The sequence below is a fragment of the Scleropages formosus genome, chromosome 4 (assembly GCF_900964775.1).
Source record: "Scleropages formosus chromosome 4, fSclFor1.1, whole genome shotgun sequence".
Taxonomy (NCBI): Eukaryota; Metazoa; Chordata; class Actinopteri; order Osteoglossiformes; family Osteoglossidae; genus Scleropages; species Scleropages formosus.
Window position 1 is genome coordinate 473,482 of NC_041809.1, and position 24,989 is coordinate 498,470.

General features: G+C 52.0%; 1 long non-coding RNA gene across 1 annotated transcript in view; it reads left to right on the forward strand.

Moving 5' to 3' along the window:
- LOC108927093 (uncharacterized) overlaps positions 1 to 24,514 on the forward strand; it is a 44,735-nt gene extending 20,221 nt beyond the window's left edge. The window contains exons 4-7 of the long non-coding RNA XR_001965540.1: positions 7,230 to 7,371; positions 13,872 to 14,069; positions 23,435 to 23,567; positions 24,199 to 24,514. This is a non-coding gene — a long non-coding RNA (uncharacterized LOC108927093). The remainder of the gene's footprint in view (positions 1 to 7,229; positions 7,372 to 13,871; positions 14,070 to 23,434; positions 23,568 to 24,198) is intronic.
- Positions 24,515 to 24,989: the final 475 nt, after the last annotated feature.

Consider the following 24,989-nt stretch of genomic DNA (forward strand, 5'->3'; position numbering starts at 1 on the left):
AATCTAAGACAATTTAAAGCAAGGGGCTGGTGTGTAACGCAGGGCTGGGGCTGTTTTTCCCCTCTGTCTAGATTAGATTTTACGTTCCTCGTTGGCGATGTGATGACAGCGGCGTGCACGGTGCTCTCTTCAAGACCTGTGCAAAGGCGTCCCTCCGCCAGCTCCGCTGCCCGCCTCTCTGTTGCGGACCGCCCCTGAAACGGCTCATTTTCTTCACGGGCGTCTTCTCCGTGTCCCTGTCTGTTTTCTGCAGCACCCTTTTCTCTTCCTGTGCAACTTCTCTCGCGAATTATTCACCAGGTCCTAGATCTGCGGGGATCAATTTGCCACCGGTATGCATGAGTGAGCGCAGAGTTTTCTCCATCCGCTCAGAGTGACCGTGTGAGCACTGTGGGGGGTGGGGATTTGCGATGCACGGTGGGATCGGGGTCTTGCCCTCCAGGCTGCACTGCGCTGACCCGCACAGGGGGAGGAGGGGACTTGGACTGCGTTTGTCACGTTACCTGTGACGCTGTGCTCCCTCGCACCTCGGTCACAGCGCGCTGAAGTGATTGTAGAATGCTGGTGCATCGCTGAATGGCGGCTGTTTGACAGCACAGGTAAGAGGGACACACACGCACACACCCACATATGCACACGTGCCTCCTTCCTGGGCTGCAGGGCCTGACCCAGATGCGCTTAAGTGGGTCGGGGGCTGCAGCGCCCTCACGTGGCCTGCCCCGATTAAAGCCAGATTGCAAGTGGGAATTGGGGGGGGTGATCCTTCTCTTCACTTCAACACTTTCTGATCTCTAAGAGCACACACACACGTGCGTGCGCACACTTTATGATGACCGGTGTTGGTTCTTCACAGCTACACATATAACTGTTAAGTAGATGCCCTGGGCACCCCCCTTCCCCCACCGGTTTCTTAGCTCCATCATCATCCCAACAGTTCCACTGAAGCGTGTGCATTCTGTTTTGTTGCTCAGATCTGAGCTGGTGTCGAAGAGGGGCCACGATGTGGCTGTCGCAGCCGCATCTGTCTCCCCCACCGCAGTGTTAGCGCTCTGTGGCAGCCATGGAGCAGCTCAGCCTGGCATACCTTCCCTGGGCTTCCCAGCAGGCTGCTGTGAGAACGGCAGGGTTTGTGATTGGAGAAGCCGGTGCCAACGCCGGCAGTGCCCTGGAATCTGGCTCACATTTCCCACACACACAGAGAGAGAGAGAGAGAGGGGGGGGGGGGTTGGAGTTCCACTTGGTATGGGGTGGGGTCCAGACAGCCAGTCATCTTAAGAGCTGTGACAGTTTCGGTGCTTGGCATCGCTGAGACCCCGTGGGGAAAGGGGTGTCCCTTTCAGGACCTGCGTCCCCGTGTAAGCACTGAACGGGGGCAGCGCACTCGTAAACCCTGAGATCGGGCCAAAAGCAAACGGCGGCAGTTTGCACTTCACGCAGCCACATTGGTCAAATGGGAACAAGTGTGCTGAAGGCAGTGTGGAAGGTGAATGCCTGTATTTAATACCACCACCTGGCAGGTGGAGGCGCTCTCCTCTCAGATGGGGCAGCTAGCCCTCTGGCCCTCAGCCAGCATCTGTGAAACAGGCAGGAGCGTTGCCAAGCCACGCTGCCCCCATCGATCGTGCTTGTTGACATTCATAGCTTGTTAGCTCCTATTAGAACTGTTTTGTTCCCAAAATTAAGCAAATTTGATTTTGCCACCATAAATGGTAGCTCGCCATACAGAAACTAATTACAGTGATGGAAAAGCTGCATCACTGCAGCAATGAGTTTGGGGACGAGAGGAGAAAGAAGCCCCTGGGCTGGACTTGCTCTGGGCAGTGACCCCACCCACCCTCTGCGCTGGGCAGCTCGCAGTAAACTGCTTATGGTGCCCAGTGATCTCATTTGAGTTTTTCCTTGACACAGTGCATAATGGATGATTGCGTCATGGTTTTATTAGACAATTGATAGAATTGTGTTATGTGAATGAAAAAAGAGCCACCTTGGAAATACTTAAGGAGCATACGGGCAGCACCTGAACCCACGCGCGGTAAATCAAACGTGAGCCATTCGGTTCTGCTTTTTGCAGTAAAATGCCTTCCGATAAGTGAGGTGATCATGAATGCAGTACCCAGAATGCCACTATGGGGGGGAGCCAAACAGTATTTCCTGACCTCTAGTGAAGTACGTGGTTGAGGAACATGTGTGAGAAATAAACTGCGAAAAGTGAGCAAAGCGCCGAGAGCGCACATAAAGAAGAGTGTAACAGTGGGTGATGGGATGAGGGCGGAACCTCTCAGGTTTGACATCATTTGGGAGAGGAACGGTAGGTATGGTGTCTTCGTGCCAGTTCTCAAGCGGGTGCAACAGGGGAGCGAGGACGCGTCGCTGGGCGAGTTGAAGAAACCTTCAGCTCACATGGAGAGGAACAGCACACGGAACTAGTGCACTGCGCCCTTTGGACGAGACTCCGCAGTCGCATCGGCGCGCACATTTGGCCATAAAACCTGTGTGTGTTGCCTTTGCGCTGGGCCAGGGTGGTCCTCCGGAGACACTCGACCTCTTGCTTATTTGGCCACGCGCAGCACGCAGACAAACAGATGCGGGCCGCCAGGTAGCCGGCGGCCACGGAGCCGCGGGGGCCTGTGGGTTTTATGCTCAGGACCGAGGCCTGCGGCCGCACTCTCCAAGCTGTTCCGCTGGCCCGGCCTCAAGCCAGGACAGACCTGGCCAAGTCCAACAGTGGGTGTGTGCGCTCGGCAGCCGGACCTGGCTAGGAAGCTGTTTAAACATCCCTAGGCTCAGAGGGGCTGTCGAGGTTAACTGGACTAAGGCCCGGCGGGGAGCAAGGGAGCGATCCCCCGACCGGCACTTGGCTCTGCCGGCCCTCCCACTCCAGGGCCCGCCATCGACAAGCTGTTGGATGCGCTTCACAAGTCCACAGCCAAGCCATGGCGGCGGACCATGAAACACACGATCCAGGTGCTGGAAGCGGAAGCCCGGCGCTTGGGCCGTACCCCGGCGAATGCCGTACGTCTGTCTTTCGCCTCTGATTGACGCCAGCTTTGCTTGCTACATGGAACCTGTAAATTTGCTGTGTGACTTTCATAGATTTTTAATCGATAGCGGTCGGATTCGTGGGGTTTCCTCCATTTCTTTAACGGGAGCCTGTTGACGGAGCAGTAAGCGGTAGAACGCAGGGCCACACTGCAGTGACTCTCAGACAGCGTCCAGCAAGTGCCGTGCAGGCGATTGTGTAGTCCTCTTTGTCCCGGTGTGGTACATGCTATTAACCATGTTTCATATATCTTACAGTAATGAGCAAAACAAGCCCAGCACCTGCAGTGTGTAATTAAACATATAAATTTTCCCCCTGGTTGAATTATTTGTGGCCATTGCATTGATTTATTTGGTTGTGCAAATTGCGAAGTTGGGGCTATTTTCCTTTCCTGAAGGGGAGAAAAGGGAAACACATTCATCAGTGGACTCTGCCAAAATAAGCTCTGCGCAAAGTTGACAATACATAAATAGTTTTTCTTCTTTCCGTACTGTGTTATTCCTTTCTCTTTACCCCGTTTAATTAAAAAACCCACCGCTTTGTTGCTGGGGGCAACTCGCCGCCGCCTTACCGAGTGGGTGTGTTTCAGCTGTAATAACGTGCCATGCTGATTGGTGTGTAATAAAAGTGCTCCCATGTAAGGGCCTCGTGACCACTGCTCCGTGTGTGTGCTTATGTAGGTCATGGCAGCGGGGCGTACAGGTTAATTCATGATGCCTTGTATGCACGACTATATTAAGCACGTTGTAGAAATGCGCTTTTAAATAAAGGGTGTTCTTAGTCATTTTTCATTGCGGCCTACTCTTGTGTAACACCTGGCGTGGGCATCCGATCCTTGCGTTTTCCCTGAGACGACACTCGTGCGCGCGTGCACGCGTGCGCGCACACCGATGGATCGGCCCGTTTGTCCGTTGCCTCTTGGCTCCGCTCGCCCGTGAAATGCGCTGCGCCTCTGCTCCCCGCGTGCCCGCAGGCCGTCTGCTCGTCGGGTGTATGTTAAGGGACCGCGGCCCGTGGAGCCGCAGGGAGGCGAGCGCTGGATGCGGAGGTCCCCCGTGTGGGCGAGAGCGCCGTTGGACGAGGGAGGGCCGGGCGACTGCGGAACGCACGGCTCGGGGCCACGGCTCGGTCGCCGCGAGCTTGTTTGTCTTACATTATTAATCCCATCAACGCACAGGAGTGAGTAATGAACTGGCCTCGATAATTCTGCAAACAGCATACCTGCTCACCTGGGAGGGACCGCACTTTGAAGATGACTTACTGGGGTGTTTATTATTTATTACGTTAGGGGGATTATTAATTGATAATATCTTAATGACACAGGGAAGCTGCAGGGGGTGGAAGGTGGGCTGCTGGAAGCCTTTATGTAGTCGAGTGTGTGTATGCGTGTGTACGTCGCACCCTTTTTCTAACCTTGTGCAGACTGTCCTGGGGAAAGCGTCCTTATAAGGACAGTGCGTCCTAAACAGTAGACTTTGTGTGGATGGCCCTTTGGAGAGAAGGAGAGTATAACAAAAGTGTACAAGAAAGGGTAAAAATCTCGATCAGCCGTGTTTCGCTCGCTTTGGGTTCAGAAACATCTGCTGAAATAGAGAAATTCACTGTGAAGCAGCCTCATCTCCGTGTGTGAAACCGACGTTGACGTGAGCGAATCTCGGCGTTTGTGCGTTCACGTGACTGTGTGCGAATGCGTTCTGTAACCTCCCATCTGCGTGTCTCTGTCGGGGAGACTCTGGGATGAGCACCAGGCCCTCCCCGTGCCTGCGCCCGTCTTTCGTTCTCTTCCCCCGAACTCGCGGCTCTCTGCGTGTTTTCGCTCTCCTCCTGTGCGTGCGTGCGTGCGTGCGTGCGTGAGAGCGCGACACGACAACGAGCGCGATTGTCTTCAGCTCACGCTTACCAGGGATCGCGTTGTCCTCCTTTCCCTGGTGTTTCCCTGCTGTTGTCCCACGGTTTGTGGACCTTGCAGACGTGACCGCGCTCATCCTGTGCGCATCCCTTGAGGGAGTCCGGGTTGAGGAGGACCCGCTGGCAGGCGGTGGCCAGCGGCCCACCTGAGGACGCTCTCGACGGTGCTATTAGCTGCCGAGGAGCTCGCTTTCAGCCCCCCCCCCTCCCGTGGACGAAAGCCCATCCCAAGCGCGGCTCCTCCGACTCCAAGCTCTGGATAATTACATTGAAATGAGACATTAGCATTTGGTGCTTTTCCTTTATTAATTGTGCAGTTCAGTCACCATGATGTCTGTGATGGAATCAGGAAACCCTGTTGACCCGACGCTGCGAGCCGTGTGAGCCGAACCCCGTTTCTCCCCGGCAGAGATTGCATTTCTTTATTTATTTTATGCTATTTCATTTTTTCCCTATTTTTTATTTTGGCATTTTGAGGAGTCCTGCTGCTTTTATTACACTCCTGACGCTTTTGTTAATAAATCATTGCAAAGTTAATGAAAATTGCATTCAGGCATATCCAGAATGATTGTGTCCTTTGTCATGCTAATAAATTGAGAGACGTTCGTCCAATGGGTGAAAAGCTGCCCATTGCCGAGAAGTTTTTGACGTGAGCCTGTTGCACCTCCACCTCTTTCTTCCTTTTGCCCTCTCGTTTCTTTATTTCGGCGGGTGGGAAGATGATATGGTTTCTCTGCTCTTATCTTGGTGTTTTATCAAAATGAAACTAATAGGTTTGGAAACACGTTTGCTTGTTTGCTGAAAATTGCAGATGGTAAGAAAAAGCACTTTGCGCGCAGCATCGCTTTCTCGTTCACGCAGGCATGGAAAGGCGGGTTTCCTGTCAGCTTCAACAGGACCTTGTCCAGGGGCACGGTGGCGGGAGGTGGACCCTTCACCTCGCTGTATTCATGCGGGGACTCGCACCTTCGCATGTGATCAGCGAGCACCGGGGGCCCCCACCGGTCCTTCCGCAGGCCTGACCCGTTGTGCGACTCCCCCCTCCGCCAGCGGCCCGTCACTGTGCGACCGAACACCCGTGTTTGCTGAACACAACAGACAAGCAGACGAGCCTCACAGTGACTGATAGTGCGGTGAAGTGTTGAAGGTCTCATCTGAACTTGAAGACCACTTCGCTCTGCACTTGGCTCTCTGCGGGAGCAGCAGACTCGGGTTTGCTTTGCTCACACGTTGAACCGCTCATTCGCTCGTCTTAATTTTCCAGCTGTGTACATTTTAATATTGCTCTTTAGTCCTAACACAACATACCTTTGTAAACTGGCTACTGAAACACTGTTCTGTGCACTCAAGCAATTGGAGGCATTTCACACTTTTAAGTTGTTAGCTGTCGCTGCTGCCTTCTTTCTGTACCTCCTGCTTTCTCCAGACAACACCAGCTTATTTTTCACTCGGCATTTTGTTTTCCCCAAACATTTTGCTGCCCGAAGTCTGCTGTTTCGATTCGGCCTCTTCGATGCAGCTGCTATCTTAACGCTGTGTGGACTCTGCCGGAGAGAAGGCCGCTCATCCGCAGTCGGTTCTTATGAAGGGGGCGCGTCGGACGCCCTCCTGCGTAGCTCACAGGAACTTTACTCCGTTTACTCTTTACTCTGTTCTGGAGATCTCGCTGATGGCGGAAATGCAGTTGTTCTTTTGTGATGCTCGAAAGAAGGTCGAAATGCAAAACCGGGTTCGTTGGCCTTTCGAAGTCACCATATTTGCTGGAGGAAGGGAAACAGCGGAGCGATACTCTCACGGAATTTGGTTCGAATGGACACGCGGTCTGAAACATTGAGACCCCCCCCCCCCCCCCCCCAGTACATTTTATCAATGCACATATACAATATACCGTATATGTGTGTTATGCCGTAAGGGAGGGGACGTGACTATTGATACGTGGACAAGTACGAAAACATGGCACCGGTGACAGCTGTGCGTCTCAGCTGAGCGCAAAGACAAAGGACGAGTGTTGAGACGGTGTGCAGAGGACAAATGGCAGGTAACACAGAGATATGGAGAGCAAAGGAGTCCAGGGGACAGCACCCTTGGCTAGATAACAGCAGTCCCATGTCATACGCAGCATGATTCAAGAAGACAAAAGACAAAAAGTCTGCTTCGTCATCAGTTTTCTCTCCCAGTACATGTGGAGACACGTCGGCCGATTTCCCAAATCTGGACTGAATGTTGCTCTTTCCTCTCTTCACTTCTCCCTCCGTGTTCCTCCGTTTTTTTCTTCCCACAGGCCTCTCTGCTCCTTCCCCCGTTGACTTCCGCGAAGATGGTGAAGAGCGACCGAGGTGCGAGGGGCTGCTTCTTGTATGGCAGAGGGAGAGGACAGGCGCCACGTAAGCCTGGGTGGTGTCTCGCTGCACAGGAACGTCTAGGTAATTGGGGGGGCGGGGCCATCTTTCTGCTGGCTTTGGGGTCACGTGCCAGCAGGGGGCTGGCAGAGAGGGCCACAAGGGATACCTGTGAGAGGGTCTTGGCCACGGGCCGTTGAGCGAGTTGGGCTGCGACACCTATGGCAGCCGCATGGACCGCTTGTGCCACTCTGCACTGTAAACGTTTGTGTTCTATAATAAGAGTATTGATCAGTTTCACTCTGGTTCTCGTCGGGCTCCGTGGCTGTACCTCCCTCCACCCCAACCCCCGCACCTCCTGCACATCCAGCTGAGCCACACAGCAGGCCACAGGAGCAGGAGTCCCAGAACACGGCGCGTTGGTGCCGCGTCGGACCCTGGGCTGCCCAGGGCTGGGAAGCACGAACGTTGCCAAGCAGACGTTCCGCTTCCCGGGGCGTCTTCTATATAAGCGCAGCCGAATCCCTCGAAAAACCTGCAAAGGTCTCCGCTGCCTTTGAACAGGAAGTCATGGGTGCTGCTGAGTCGGAAGTCAGCACAGGTCTGGAGCAAAACTTTGATCCGGCGATCACGCCTCAGAGCCCTACCGCAACGACGAAAATAGCACAAAAACACACAGGCAGATCTCCATGTGAATATGCCTCCACACTGAAGGCGAGTTCCCATTAAAGCCTAGCCATGTAGCGTGAGCGGGGAGCAGATGAAAGGGAATGAACTATGTGTGTCTCGTATTGATGTGGAGAAAATGAGCCTCTTTGCTAGAGAGGAGGCCTGACTCCCCTATCGATTTGAAAGGGAAAAAATGCAGAAACAGACTGTGTAAATCTGGCACCGTCTAACAGGTTAACAGCGGCCATCTTTTTCATGTTGAACCTCCGCCGTTCTCACATCGCTGTTTTTGTAGAGCAATGATCTGCTGTCGGCTCCTTTCGTTTCTCTCGGAGAACAACAGCTGCGTTCGAAGATCACTTGTTCAGTCTGGTGTTGCTCTTGTTATTACTTTTGCTGTTATTTTCTACTAGGTGTAGTCATGGCAGAGGTGCTGCTCGTACCAGCAGCGCCACTATTGCCACTGATGCTGTTGCACATTTTTCAAAAGTGCCTTACATTGTGAGGTTTGTACGCTTACGAACTTCTTACTGCTGCAGGAGATGAGATTCAAACCTAGGTCCTTTGACTGGACAGCAGCAGCTCTAACTGTTACGCCACCTGTTGTGCAAGTGGCAGTAGTGTCAGCTCTAGTACACTGCCACTCACTGTATAGTGTTGCACTTGTGTTCTCAGGGGCACGCTGGTAGGCCTCCAACAGTCTTGTAGTCATTAAATCAGAGTGAGGTCTCTGAACCCTGAAGCAGTGGCGTGCGTGCGTGCGTGTGTCTCTCTCTCTCATGTGTTGGAGTGTTCACTGGGGTGCCTGGTCCACCCCCTCCCAGCTCTGAGCTGCTCCGTGGTGTATTATCATAACAAAAAGGGCCACCGTGCTTTGTTCCTGGTGTGCTCCTCTCTGCGTCTCATCCGCAGGGCGCGCAGGTTGCTGTGATGTACGCCTACCGAACGCCACGCTCCTCCCCCCCACCCCAAGTGAGTGAGCGAGCAGCAGCCTGACCCCGTCACACATCTGCATGCAGGATGCATGGCGGGTGACCGGCATTCCTCCGGCTTCACTGCCCGGGAGACCATGACTCTGTCTGGATTGCCACACGACACCCTGTTTAAGAAGCTTTTCGTGTGTGTGTGTGTGTGTGTGTGTGTGTGTGTGTGTGTGTGTGTGTGTGTGTGTATCCGCATGCCATGAGAGCGTTTCGCACAGCGCACGCTATGAACGTGGTATGTTTTGGGTGCCCCACAGATTCAAGCAGGAATGTACTGTACGCTGCTTACATTGCACCATTCTTTCCAGAACTGAGGCTTCCAGGGGGACCACAAATCTTACTGGCTTTGCAGTCAGCAACTTCTTAAATGTCGTCGCTTAGTGCTGCAGTTGTATTGGAACGACTGCTTATGCTTGTTAACCTTTCCTGTACGTTGTCTCAATGAACCTGAATAACCTCTCTGCTTGCTAAGGTGAGGTGTGGCCGTCGGGCCGCTTGGCTGTTGGCGACCCGTCGCGTGGAGGAAAGCCACACAAACACGGTGAAACCCACAGCCCAGTGCTACCCGCTGTTCCCCGTACACACGTGTAAACGACAGTAGGTGCAGAGTCATGTACTTGGACATTAAGTAAGAGTGGCCCTCCAGCTTATCAGCTCATGGTCCTGCTGTGCACCCAATGCTGCATACTGAGGAAATGGTCACCGATGTTGGGAGAGTGGCAAACGCTGACTTCTCAAAACACTGGGTGCTGTAAATATGGCCAGTGAGTCGAGGACCTTACACTACACACACGTTGACTGCAGGCTACGCTTCTCTTGGCTTAAAATATCGAGATGCACAGCATGACGCTGATTGTTTGGCAATCTTGTTAACCAAACGTGCATGAACCTCAATGACGGATTGGTGTACCGATGGCTGAATATTCATATTAATACATGATGATGCCTATCACTGTGCTGATTTGTGATTCCACTTTGAGCTCCTGAATATCCTGCATAAAATGTAACATTTGCACATTTAAAAGATTGTGTAAATAATACCGTCTTTTTCCACTTAGCCAGATTTTATCCTGAAGTATGTGTGAATGTCCTATTTCATTTATTTTTACTATTTGTCTATAGATATGTTGGGAAGTAGATTGTGCTTTTTTTGCTCTATTGTTTTTATGCCAATTTTATGTTCCGATGTACAAATGTGACTGAATGTCCGAAAACAACACAGTAGTTAAACATATAATTAAAAACACAAATAATATAAGTACAATTTAAAAAAAAAAAAAAAAAAAATGCAATAAATAGCATGGTGGGCTTTTGATTAATCTCACTCCGCCTGCGTGAAGTTTTGCATGTTCTTCCCGTGTTCTCATGGGGTTCCTCCGGGTGCTCCGGTGAAGTGCAGACTCTAAATTGCCTGTAGTGCTTGTGTGACTATGTGAATGAGTGTGTACAGTACTGTGCAAAAGTCTTAGGCCCTTGGATGTTTCACAAAAATATTTGTTTTAGACGGTTATTTAATGTCTTCTGCATTATAGTGTCAGTGGAAAAGAGCAAATTTTAGATTTCCAAGTGTTCCTTTTGCACAAAGTTACAGTATTACAGTAAGTGTTTTGTATGTCATTAAAGAAACAAAGTGTGCACACACACACACAGTCTGAAATCTAACCCGGCAACACAGGAGGGGGAGGGGACACACCCAGGATGGGACGCCAGTCCATCGCAAGATATCCCAAGCAGGACTCGAACCCCAGACCCACCAGAGAGCGGCACCTGTCCAAACCCGCCGCGACCCCTCCCGGGACAAGCGGTTGTTGACGACGGATGGTTACTAAGTTTTCTAGGAAGTTTATGAATTAACAGCATAATCAGTATACAGTTTTTTCCCGCAAGTGCTTAAAACTTTTGCACAGTACTCTGTGTGCGCGAGACTGCTCGGTGATGGACTGGCGTCCCTTCCAGGGTGAACCCCTGCCTCACACTCTGTGCTTTCTGGAGGGGGCAACTCTCACAGCGCATTATACAGTATATTTCCATTATATATGCATGTACATTTACATTTATTACATTGCGTTATTTAACAAGTGGATGTACAACAACTTCTAGTAACTGCTTATTGATAATAGATGGATGAACGTATTTCAGTTAGGCAGCATTTTTCGGAAGTATTCTGAAATGCATTAATGAGGTGACTGTTGAGCCAATGTCTTGTGTAACATTTTAAAATGCTGAAATAATTGAACATGTTGGAACACAGCTACGAGGAGGTACTTGACACAGATCTGTGGCTCTGCACCGGACCTTGTATGGCGTTTCGGAGACGGCTTACGAAAATACTGAAAACGGCACCAACGAAACGTGCAGAGCGACTGGCCACCTATGATAATGCGAGTGTCCCGTGTGTCCAGGGTGAGACCCCAGGCCGGCCGAGGTGTCGGATGTCGCGTTCGGATTCAAAAGCCCTCCCTCGCTGGAGACGCCGTCAGTTTAGCGAAGGTGCCACATTTGGTGACACACTTAAGACATACAGCGTCATTGCTCAGATTTCTCTTCATTTTTATTGCAATTATACATCCCTTACAGTATTAAATGTTAATGTAATGGACCCCAGCAGGGGGGCTGCCCTCCTCCACCTCTTGCTGCTTGCCGGTCCCCTTGGCAACGCTCCAAAACGGGAAGTGTGTCCGTTCCGGATCTCCCAAGCGCTGTCGAGTCGAACTGGCCAAAGGGAGGCCGTCTGCGTGCTTTGTGTGGCAAGAGGGGGTGTGGAAGGGACAGGAGAACGTTGACGGTGCGCATACTCGGCTCAGCGCTGTAGCGGCAGAGAGCAGCGATCGTCCTCGTGAGTAGCGCTACCCGGGATGCGTTTGGCGCGAGTGCACAAACAGACCGCATCGAGGCTCTTTAGCATATGCTGCTCCGGTTGTTTGCGTGTTTACTCGGAGCGCGGGCCTTCACCGCTCCGGAACACGAGGGACTTGTTTTGTAAGATTAATGAAGGTCACCGAAATTCTCGGAAGTATTCTGATAATTAAGGCTTTGTTTATCAAAAACAAGTTATATTAAGAGCAAAAAGATTCATGGTAATTATTCATAATCTTAACAATTCAAGTGTAGCCACCTCATTTGTGCATTTAATTCTTCTTGTTAATGTTTTGCATAAATCTGCATAATTGCTTGAGTTGCTTGTTGTAATTTTGACAGCTACTCAGTTCATGTGCACTAAAGTATATCAAATGCTTGATGTGCTGCATATTTATAAATGGACGTATGGTCCAAGGATAATATTTTTCCGACCAGAGCCGTTCTATTTTTTCCGCTGCTGCTCTGTAATGCTGTGAAAGAATGGGTATTTAAATCAAATGCATTAAATTAATGGATTGTCCACAGCAGGAAAGGGGAGGGAAACGAAGGGTTTTATGAGCGAGGCGTTCCCGAAATTACGCTATCACAATACGCGCGTGCGTGCCGCTATAAATCCTGCCCTCGTACGGAGCAGAGGCTACTGCGGCGTCTAATCAAACATCGCTTCGCGCGCAATAATCCGGATGTAAAAGGACATGTAATGGAAATGTGAGTGAAGAGTTTACATAATCTTGTAATGACCTCGTGTATTACACTGTCTGCCTCTAATAGATTGTTACAGATCTGCGCCACCCCCTCGGCACCTCCCTCCCTCCTCGGAATGGACGGTGGTTTCATGAAATTAAATTCTGAGTGAAGGCAGCCCTATTAGTACTTTGACGTGAGTGATTTAATTTGCAGCTCGCTCTCCTGACGCCTCTTTCTAACGCTCCTTTAATATCCTCCAAACATTTGCTATAATGCTGTCGTGAGTGGCCAGGCCCCCGATGGCCCTTTTCAACAGGCGTGGACTTGAGCGCTCTTACGATTCGTGAGCCGCTCTCTGCCTGTTAGCCTGCGAAGCGGCGAAGCCTCGGCACGCGCTCCGGACGCCGCCGCCGCCTCTCCGCAGGCACCGAGGGTTCGATGGCTTGCGCACTTTCGCTTTCTTGCTCTCTAACTCTGACCTGCAGCCGGAGTCTGGAGCGGGCCACCCTGAGAAGGCAAGGGCGGTGCCGAAGGAGCTGGATGCGTGAGCCGAGAGACCGACCAGGGACCCCGCCGCACTTTCCCTCGCCTACCGCGTACGCAAATTCATAAGCGTGCCGTGCACGAGAGGCGTGTCCTCCTGCCCTGGTGACGCTACTTTGCACACAAGCCACGTGTCGGGGGGTGGGGGCTCACCGCCTGCTGCCCCGCACTTTTCCGTACGAAGGCGCGAGGCCGGCGACAGGAGGCCTCCGTCACGCCGCCCGAGCAGGCCGAGGCGCGGCGGCGGCTGGGTGGGAGGGTCGCGCCGAGCCCACCGCTAATTGAAACTTGTCTAATGAAGTAAACTTGAGAGGGAGGGGAGCGAGGGGGAAGATGGAGACAAAGAGAGGGCAAGGGAAAAAAAAGGGGGGGAAAAAAAAAACTTTCTTTAATTATGTTTACCCAACAGGCCTTGCTGCCTAATTTAAATAGCATAAACATCTGGACTGGAGCAGCATTAGAATCGTGGCAGTAGTCAAGCAAATCTTGTGGAAAATAATGAAATTAGATCCCTTGTGTTGTGAACGAGGAAGGGCACGATACATCCGTTCCATGTTAATAAAATTTCCATGAATGACTGAATACAATTAAGGAATTGTCAGTTGCAGCAGTGAACTTTTGTAACTCTTGGATGTTTGCATCATTTGATTATAGTGGCAATTTTGGAGCTGTTTATTAGTGTCTCTATTGCAGTATTAATTCTGACCTTTATTATTGGCCACCATTAGGCTGTTTGTGCGGGGGCGCCACGTCCGCAGCGATCCAGCGCGCTGCCTGGTGGCCCTCTCCGCCGTCGGACGTTGCCCCTCCTTACGGCGCACTTTGTTTTCTCTCTACGCACAGACGCCCGTGGAATACGCAGCCGCAGGTTCCTCCGGTACTGCCGACACCCGCGGGACTATGGGAGATATCGCAGTGGACCGCACTCCCCTTTCGAGGGCTGCCCTCGTTCTTAAGAAGACCAGCTTGGCGACCGGAAGGTTGCATGGATCTGATCATTGGAGATCCCAGGTGTACTTTTCTCAGAGCAGAGATAGTGAGGTAAAGAGAGCAGGTGTCCCAGCATGCATTGCAATGCCCTCCTAATCCCCGTTGCTTGCAGGGAATATGCAACATCCACTGCTTAACTGGCTCCACCCCCAAGCAACATGGGTGCGAATTGGATGACTAGAGCCCTCGAATGGGAGGTGAAGCAGAACCAGAACCGACTGCAGCGGCGGATCTCCTCAACTTTCGGATACGTAACTAAGTGTCCGTTACACGGACAGGATGGCCGGAGCGCAGCTGTGTCCAGCGGCAGGACTGCTCACGTTTCCCGCTCCGTGGCCTTATGCTCCGTACCCGCATCCTAGTGACGCTGTGTGACCCGTGCGGCTGTGGCGCCGTGTCATTGCCGGGTCCGAGTGGCTCGCTTCGCCCGCAGGACAGGTCGGGGCAAAGAGTGAACCTGCAGCGTGTGTTTCACTACGCAAGGGCAAGGGCTGCTCTCAGCTCTTCCTCTTCCTCTCTTCCTCTTCTACATGGGCTTCACACACGCACGCGTTCTTACGTGCGCCTGGCGTCCTCAACTCGCAGTGCAGCTCTCGAGCGTAAAGCGAGTCCGAGGAGAACCAGAAGAGCTGAACTCCGTGGGGGAGCGCCATGGAAACGCTGACCTGTCCCTCGGCGCCACCAACAGTTGGGTAACGGTAAACGGCTGCAGCGCTGTGCCGCAGAGCGCCGCCCCTTCGCTGCAGGCCTGATTAGCTGCCATATGCTTGCCGTGGGTTCGAGGAAAGCTCCTCCGAAGCGACTCTTCTGTCCGGCGGCCATCGGGGCTGCGCCCGCACCCTGGCAGGCGCCGCAGCAGAGCGTCGCTGCGAGCTGCCTCGGACAAGAAAAACAGTAAAAATAATGGAAATAATGATAACGATAAAAGTAATACATTTTTACTGTATTACTCCTGTCCCAGCAGAGCACTTCGCACACGTTGCTCGCTTCGGACAACGCGGCACAAATCTCGCCGTCCTCAGTCTTAAATCCTCAAGTCCTGCTGTAGTGTCCTTGATCACGCTCCTTACCGTGCCTTGATGCAGTAAAAGTTAAAAATTACCCTGCTGTACGAAGAGGTAATTCAGCGGCAGTAGCTTTACAATCCTCACATTCTGAGTCGCCCTGGAGAACACACACACACACACACACACATTTTCAGAACCGCTTGTCCCTTACGGGGTCACGGGGAACCGGAGCCTACCCGGCAACACAGGGCGTAAGGCCGGAGGGGGAAGGGGACACACCCAGGACGGGACGCCAGTCCATCACAAGGCACCCCAAGCGGGACTCGAACCCCAGACCTACCGGAGAGCAGGACTGCGGTCCAACCCACTGCGCCACTGCACCCCCTTTGCCCTGGAGAACAGTGCCACGTAAATAACAACGGTCAAATTCAAGAGCAGGCTGTTCAACAGGGCCTGTTTGTTTGTTTTGTTTTATTATTCATATTGTATCGGGAGCAGCTGGTAGCGTAGTGCTTAGCGCTGCTGCCTTTTGTCCCAGAGGTCACGAGGAGAACCAGAGCGGGTTCAGTTCCCACCTACACCTCTAGTACTCTTGAGGAAGGTACTTACCCTGAATTGCTCCGGTAACATTACCGAGCCATATAAATGGGTACAAAGTCGCTTTGGAGAAAAGCGTCGACTAAATGTACTGTGCACGTTTCTCTGGTTGCTTGCTATGGCCAACGCGGCGGTCACCCGGTTGTTATCGGACGGCGAACGCATCTCTCGCCGCCAGCGTCTCCAGCCCTGTGTCGACATTCTGCAGGGAGACGCCGCGACGTCCGACGCGCTGCTCCGTGCCGCGTTTTTCGCTCGACTCTCGAAGCTGAGCGCTCTCTAATTTTCCTCTCGTCCGTTCGAGTTCTTTGGCGTCATCTTTAAGTACCTTTATGGCCTACTTAGCACAATACGATTGCTCCCTCCGTAAGGCTGAATTTGGGTCAGCTTCATTCCAATTCCCTTTCGTTCCCTCTCTGTTCCAACACAGAGGCCTGCTCATCCTGCTCACAGTGACATCATTAATGGAAATGTGGGTCGTGCTGTATTTCATGTAGCACAGTTCCTCTTTACATCTTTAATTAAGACCTATTAGTTGCCTTTACTATGTTGAAGTCCAGGCTGCACTTGTTGTTTTGCCCCGAAAATTCAGGGAGACGGTGTGCTTGGCGAGAGCGGAAACGTCATTACGAGTAAATGGGAGTTCAGCTTCGGTAAGGCCTGCAAGTGACGCAGGGGTTCGAGCTTTTTTTTAAACGATCTGAAGGTCATGGGTTCAAATCTCATGTACTGCTGTAGTGCTGCCTGAGATGAGGGTACTTGGATTTCAGGGTAATTGACAGAGTAAAAATTTCCCTGCTGTATAAATGGGGTGATCGTTGTTCACGGTAAAGAATCTTCGTCACTGTATGCTGCTCTGGACAAAGGCATCGCGTGAATAAACGGCAACGACATTATTGCGCCGAAGCTCATTCACACGCGTGTGGTGCTCGCTGTGTTACAACGAGAGGCTCTGACACACTCTTAAGGATTTGTAAATGAAGCTCATGTAATTAGGGGTTTATGTACTGTTAATGTACTGTTAAACACTTATGTAAAACAAGCTGGGAGCAGCAGGTCATGAATACAGGAGAGAGGAAGGAGAAGGAGGACGGGGCCACGGGGGGGACGGGTTTCCGTGGCGCTGGGGGCGTTGAGAGTTTCCCTCCTGCTCCTCGTTCGAGGGACCTTGTGAAAGAGAGCGGGTTCTTTCCTACATTCAATTACAGCTCTCACAATGGCGCCGCCGAGTGTGTCGACGTGTCCCAGGTGTGTCTCGCCTCTCTCGCGCTTCTGGGGATTCTGGGAGATTCCAGGGCTCCTCTGTCCCCCTGCAGCTTTCGGTGGCTTCTTGTACCCAGAAGGGAGCCAGCCGCGTGTCTCTGGACTGCGCCGCCCCGCCGGGCTCTGGCTCCTGCCTCGGGGCAGAGCGGTTCTGCTGCCCCGTCGAGAGAGGCTGCCGTGTACTTTACGGAAGAGGGCGCATCCGCCGCTCTGTATGCAGGAGCAACAGTGGCTATTGATTGCTTCCCTCCTACAAATGAAATGTTTCCTGCTTAATTGTTCTGGGTGATGCTATCTTGAGTTCTGCGCCAGGTTAGGTTAAACCTTTTAGCGGGGGCTGCCCCGGAGGCGGGGCCGAGGGCGGGGGGCGTGCACTTGCTGCTCCGTGTCCTTCCGTGCCTCTGCGTGTCGGCAGTGGGGACGGGCACGGTTGTTACCGCGGTAATAACGAGCATCGTTTCGGAGTCGCGTCCTTTCTCCATCGGGCCACAGCTGCTGGAGGCGCACGCGCACTAGGAGCGGAGTGTTTATTGGTGAGGAACGCTTTGTAGGCGCCATTAGATCAGTGATAGAGCACGCGATTCTCGCCTTATTTAAATGCGACAACGCTCCTCCACAGAGGACGATAAGAGGAAGAGATATGGTTCAATTGTCCCTTGAATCAATATTGCTCAGTGCTGCTGTATTTATCAGCCTTATGTGTCCGGTGCACGCTTGGCAAAGCCACTTTTGTTTTGACATTCTCGTGGGAAAATGGATGAGAGCTCCTCCGACTCTTTCTTCGCACCTTTTGCCAAAAGTCCTGTTGACGGCGTAATGAGTCGCCTGGCTTTTGCTGCCCCGTGTCGCACCTGAGTGTTCTTGCTCGTTTGCTTGCGCGTCCGTGTCGACGTGGGCCACTCCAGCTCTGCGGGACGCGGCGTGGACGGCGGCGCGGGGTCCGGGTCGCCGGCTCCCAGGGGCCCGCGATGGAACACGCCGGGAATCAAAGTGTCGGCGCTCCCTGCACCTCGGGGAGGACGGCGTGGGCGCGCTCGCCTTATCTGCACAGCAGCGCCTTTCATGTGGAGGCGATGGCGATGCGCGCGAGGATTGACGTGGCGCAATCGTACCCATCTCCATCGTTGCATCTCCTTTGACATTAATGTGGCATTTTGTGTCGCGGGGAGGAAAAGTGATGTACAGTTCAGGGAATTATAATTCTTTTGCCCCGAAAATGGCATATTCATATGAGCGCGGAATTAGCTCCTTGCATGTGGCTGAAATCCAGTGCCGGCGGACTCGGACCTGCTTGCGGGAGGGTCTTATCTGCGCAGGCCGCCTTTCGCAGCCATCTATGAAACACAGTCTTCTTTGCAAATTCTTTTGACATTTCAGATGAGTATCTGAACAGAGACGCGCGATTGGGAGACACGTATTGGCCGAGATAATGAGAGGAGCCGCGCCGCCGTTCCCTTTCGGAAACGGCCTCCGCCGGACGGCGTGCGCTCGCTGGCTGGACCAGGGGGGTCCGGGTCACTCCGAGACACGTGTCTCCGGGTAATTTGCATGTCGATGCTCGGCGTGTCCTGAAGGACCTGTGGTAATTTAGGGAGATATGTCCAGGACGGTGTTTTATATGCAAATGGATTGTTTGCACGGCAAATGGGATATTGGCAATTAGGTTGCTCCCTGCATTCAGGTTTGTTTGATGAATTATTCATCCGTTGGTAAAATGGTTGTGTACATTTTATTTTTGAGTAAACATGGCACACAGATGATCCCGGGATTATGTGCAGACCTTTCATCAGTGTTGAAAGAGGATGAGAAAGGTAGTGAGCGCTGAGCTTGGGCCCTGTGTGTTTGGCTCCAAGTGGACGGGGAAGGGAAGGACAGCACGGCTGCCCTGTTCTGCCTTTTTCTGAAAGTCCACACACACACACACACACACACACACACACACACAGAGCGCTCCGGTGACACGCCCAAACCAAGAGGGCTTACGGTGTGTCGAGAAACATGGCTAGAGATGCTTGTGCTTCAGCTGACGGTGTTGGCACCAGAGGAGACCTGGCTGTTGCCAAAAAGGGTTTTTCAGATTAGAGCACGATACCCCAGGTTATGTAAAAGCTACCGAACCATTATCTTTGCAGATGAGCTCTCCATGCCCTGCACTGCTTGACCATGTTTTCCAGACCGTGTGAGACCGAGTGTGACCGCGGATGGCCACTACTTGCGAACTTGGCTCTCCTTCCCTGCTCCGTCCGAAGGCCACCGGCTGTCGCACAAGAAGCCCAGGTATATTAAGGGTGTGTTTGCGAACAGACATGCTGACATGGCCCTACCCAGCATGCAGTGCACTTCGCACTCTCTGCTGAAGAGTCTCCGGAAGGAGAGAAACGTGGTGAAACGCAGTTAAAGAGCGCTGGAGTAGCAGCGACGGAGAAGGCGGAGCCGACGCAGTCGTCACCGGGCTTATGCGAGAAGGTCTTTCCTGCGCGTGGTCGGCCGTCGCAGCGCCAGCGGCAGCTCCTTCGGGACCTGGTGGGGGTAACGGAATTGAAGGTGGAGCCAGAAAAGGGACGAGTTGGAGAAAGAGGAGAGTCACTCTGAAAGGATGTGCGGAGAACACGATGTTTGGTGTTGGTTCGCTCCGGATGTGAGCGGGGATGTGCTGCCGCTGTGTTCTACTGGCACTGTGTTCTGCTGCCTGGCCACTTATCTCCCAGCCACTTGCTCCCTCACCGCTCCGCAACATTTTCTGCACTTGGTAGAAAACCTGGTAACGGTTTCCTGTCCCGCCCAGAGGTCCCTCGTGAGCTTTTTCTTTTTCTCGCTTTCAGGCTGGAAGTGGCCCGTGTGCCCACCGTGCTCTTGGCTCGGAAGAGTGAGCGCTGCCCGAGAAAAAGGTGTGTTGTGTCACACTCATTATTGAAACAAATAACCGAGTAGTTGCTATGGCGAGCGCTCCTTGGCCGCACCGTCTCCCCGTTTCTCGCGCTGTGACACACACACGGCGCCCGGTTGCCGCACACGAACCCGCATTTTCTTTCAGCTGCTACATCAGGCAAAGTCATGCAGTAGATTAACCAGCAGCCCCTCTGCACTCTCTCTTTCTTGTGTGTGTGTGTGTGTGTGTGTGTGTGTGTGTGTTACATGCAGGAGTAGGAAGTTCCCACTGTAGCAGTTACACTGTGCTCTTTTTGTGTGTGTGTGTGTGTGTGTGTGTGTGTGTGTGTGTGTGTGTGTTTCAGGCCAGCCTCCGTGCTGCACAGCGTGAATCCACGCCCTGCGATGCACGCGTGACGAAGACGCCACTTTGGCTGTTTCGTTCGAAGCACATCATGCACTTTTGCTCACTTGTTTAGTGCAACTCTTTGTACCGCTGTGTAGTTGTTCAGCAACAGTTCTGCCTCTCCTTTGCCTGAGGTTATCGGTCGTGTCGAAAGCTCTTTCTCCGAAGTCATTTAAGTGCACGTGGCGACTTTGAGCCCCTTTAATTGTTCATTTCTCTCTCTGTAGAGAAGTGCAGTGTGATGGACGTACTGAAAATGTTAACCATGGTGAGAAACTGGTTTTTTTTTACCTTGAATAATCTTCTGCATTTACATTTATCCGTAAGAGTCCTCATCTACCGACAACAATTTACCCATTTGTACAGCTGTGTAATCTTACCGCAACAAATGAGGGTACTGCAGCTATGGGTGAGATTTGAACCAGCAACCTAAGGTCCAGAGGCAGCAGCTTTAACCACTACGCTCCTGGAATTTTGTTTTTTGTGCGTGCGTGCGTGCGTACGAGCGCTCGGGTGTCTGTGTCACAGTGTGTGTGTTCCTCCGGCTCTGTGACCGTGCGTGTATATCTGTCAGTGCGAGTGTGTGTGATGAAAGGAGCCCCATCGGTTCCTCCAGCAGCCCTCTCCCTCTGTTCTGAGCCGCGCGCCGGAATATTCTCCATCATTATTAGATGCGGAGAGCTGAAGGCAGAGCCGTAACCCCGGTGTGTTTGCTGTGTGATAAAATGAGGGAGCGCTATCCATCTTTATTGTCTCTCCCGCTCACTGTAATTGCATTCAATAGTCCACTGATTCTCTTGTCTGTGCTAATGTCAGAAGCGGGCAGAGGCAGCACTGCAGAGCGGTTCCCCTGCTCCCCCCCCCCCCACTCACCGGGCCCCTCCCCGCCCCCGTCCGATGCTCCCACAACTTGGCAGCGCCACTCGGGCTCCCGTGATGAATTGTTGACAGGATGGATTGTGAACAGCTGAATGCTGGGAGTGTATCCCGAACGCTGTCCCTGGCTTGTAGGAGCGCCGGCCGAGTGATGTCAGCGTGAGGGCATGTCATGTATTATTCAAATGCGTCTCCTGCTGGAACAGCGCCAGCCGCCGATTCTATCTCAATGAATAGTAAAGAGGGAGCGCGAGGGCCGTGGGGGTGGGGAGCTGGGAGGGAGCCAATAGTCAGGGTGTGTCGGAGCGGAGGGGAGGGGAGGGCCGGGGAGCGGGGGTTAAAGGACGGTGGCATTTCCAGGACAGTGAGGGACACACAAAAACACGCCGCATTGAAATGGCCTTGATGTGGCGCTTATGAGAGCGTTTACATCGCACCGCGGTTCTCATTACCCCCCCCCCCCCCCCCCCATGACCGCACCCCTCCCTCAGCCATTGTTTCACCTGCTTCGTGTGTCCGGGTGATCGTCCTTGATACACGTACACAAATCAGTACACAGCTCACGTGTGTGTGTGTGTGTGTGTGTGTGTGTGTGTGTGTGTGTGTGTGTGTGTGTGTGTGTGTGTGTGCTGCGTAGCGAAATAATTCCATACGTTACGTACTACAAGGTGTACAGCATAAGTCTGTTACACCGATACGTGCCTTTACAGTACACATGTTCACCGTGGTACACAGCGGCACAAGTACAATTAATCGGCATGGCACGCTTTCGGTGACGACACGAGTCAAAAACCGCCTTGAGCTCGTCTCCTGCTGGCCTCCTTGCACCTGGAACGCCACAGGTGGTGTGAAAAACCAGGGGTGGGGGGGCAGCAGATAGCATACTAGTTAGGGCTGCTGCCTTTGGGTGCAAAGGTTGACGTGTTCCTGTTCAAGTATTCATTTAGCAGGCGCTCTTCTCCAAAGCGACGTACGTCTCCCAGGAAATACGATGCGTGCATCGCGTCAGCAGAAAGACGCACCCGGATGCAGACGCGTGATTCGAAAGCACGCTTAGTTATCGGTTCAAATCTTACCCGCTGCTGTAGTACCCTGGAGCGAAGCACTCGCTCCAAGTTGCTCTGCCGACGTTACCGAGCTGTTTAAATGAGTAAGTAATTGTACGTCGCTTTGGAGGAAAGCGTCGGATAAACGTCGATGCCGTTCCCTTGGCCGACGTAAAATTACAACGTACGCTGAATTAACAGCGAGCGTACGATGAATTCACAGTTAACGTGGATATACGCACTTCTCCTGCATACACTCATTGTGTGAATTCACCCTTATGAGCACATGTGATTTGTACCTTAGAATTGGTAGAAACGCCTGGCGAGAAGAGAGAATTCCGTCGAAGACACGAGCACCTCCCCGCGTGCGGCGTGGCCTCTCTCGCCTGTCTGTTGTTTTGTAGCCGCGCGCAGCTCGTGAGCAGCTCTTTTACACCGTAGTGTAACACCGTCATCTACGTTAATCGTGGACCCTAAAACAAAAACTTTAGAAGAAACTGAAAAGGCAAAAGGCAAAGGAAAGCCTTAGCTGTCAGTTTAAAACTGGAAGTGGTAAAACACATAGAAGGCTCCTGAAAGGCACTAGTGTTGCGAATGACTGTGCCATTTGATTTACCATTAATTTATTGCAAATTATACTTGACAAATAGCTCAGTGGAGAGGGGTTAATAATAACAGTTACAATGGAGATTTTATATAGTCCATTGTCCATCGCACGTCAGTCTCGCACACACACACACACACACACACAGACGCGCAGGGAAATTTAGAGTCCGTAATCCACCCGAAACACGTCCGCGGACCGCGGGTGGGAACCGTGCCGATTAGACGGGGAATTTACGGTACGGAACGTGCAGCGAAGGACCGTGGCCTGCTGTTTATGCGTTTCGTGCGTCGTACAACAGAATGCGTCCGTGTGTCATGCTGCGCTGCTCGCTTTGCGCTGTGCTTCTCCCCCCTCGCGGTCATACTCGCGGTCGTCTCGTCTCCATTTCTCCTTTTAAATGAATAAAATATGCCTCTCAATATTGCCACTTTATGCATTTATGTATCTGGTGTGCACCTACAAATAGAAACATCTTGACCCTCTGTTAAAATGTAAATGGGAAAGATGAGATAGATTTCAGCACTTGAAAATCTGAAACCCATTTTTCCTCTGAGAGGCTCTGAGCTTGAGTAATGTAAGTAACATTTTCTCCCACCATCTCCTTGCAGTGTTAATAAAAGGCTGCACCATGAATTCTTGCGCTTTATTCCGAATGCAAAGTACATGTAAATGCATTAGTAATGAGCGCCGAGTTACAGGGAATGCATCATTTTGTTTATGCTACATTTATTTCTCGAATTTCCCAGGAAGATGATGGATGTGTTGGGAAGACACGGCACACGCGGCGGCCCCGGAAATCAACGGAAGCGAACGTCGGGCGGCAGGAGAATTTCTGCGAACGGCTTCCCCGAAAGCCTGCGATGGAGCCGTGTGCTGGAGGTGCGTGGAGGCGCGTGGAGGCGCGTGGGCCTCCTTCCCGTCGAAGGTGCCTCGGACCCCACGCGAGGCAGACCTCTGCTTGGTGGATCCCTGGGCCGCTGCGGTACGGCGGGAAGCCTGCCCCCTAGGCATGAATTGTAGCCTCTCGGTAAAAGTGATGATAAATTTTTTTTTCCGCATTTTATTAAAGTTCAACTCCTACATGCAGCAGAGGAAAATATGGTTTAATATCTGAAATGAGAAAGTGTTTTTTTCCAAGTTTTTTGGAGCATTTTGCTTAAGTTAATAAGCGTAAGTGTGGTATCTGTATTAGTCCACTGCCGCCATCATCATCATCATAATCGTTATTTTTTTTATATGTGTTGCAGCCGTACTTACACGCTTCTCTGCTGAAGTGTGTGGGTTGTGTTGTTCTCTGCTCCCCAACCTGGCCCATGACCCTCGATGCACATATACACACGCAGACTGTTCAATATTTATATGTATATTGACTTTATCACATGATTGAAAAACATTTTTCTTGATAAATGTCTCTACATGTTTTATAAAGCTGGTGAAAGAATTCCAGTACATTCTCAGTTCTCGGTGTTACAGTGTTAAGCTGCTTACACTGATTTACTCATTCGTACAGCAAGGTATTTTTACTCTGTCATCGCGCCGCTTTGTTCCAAGGAGCGCCCCAACGTGTCCGAATCGGGCGCCGCCGGCCTCGTCTCCGACCAGCGTGCGTGGAAGGGAGTGGAGGTGGAGCAGAGCCACAGTGACACGTTGTAGGTAAGAGATGAACACTCGCAGGCCGTATTGCACACTTTGTATATATTACTGCTGATCCGCGTTCCCAATTGTCCAAGGTTTCTGTGCGTTATTAAAAACCGGGAAAGCTATATGAGAGCTTTGGGCCACAGCTTACAGCAGCTCATGTGCTGTGGAGGATATTAGCGTCCGACTTTCTAGGCCAGTGTGAGCGTGTTATATGTGTGTGTGTGTGCGTGTGTGTGCGCGTGCGCGCCGCCACACCCCGCTTACAGTAAGACCGCATGTGGCTGCGGAGATTGCCGTCTCTGTCAGGCCCAGTCTGCGAGATGCGTTTGAACCCCACGCACACACACACGCACACGCGCGCACGCACGCACCCACCTGGGTCACCTGCCGCCACATCTACGCTGCCTTGAAGTGCAACAGACACTCCCTTTGTTGAGGTGTCACTGTTGCATTCGTATTATAATAATAACCATACATTGCTCCTTTATTAAATATTGAGGATGTGTTTGAAGTGACAGCTTGTTAGATAGCTGTAGGGGTAACGGCAACTGGTAATTATTCATGAACAGAACATCTGAAAACAAACTAATTATACACCTTGGCATGTCGATGGGCTTATTTATTTATTTATTCATTCTCCTGGAAAGACGGCAAAAATTC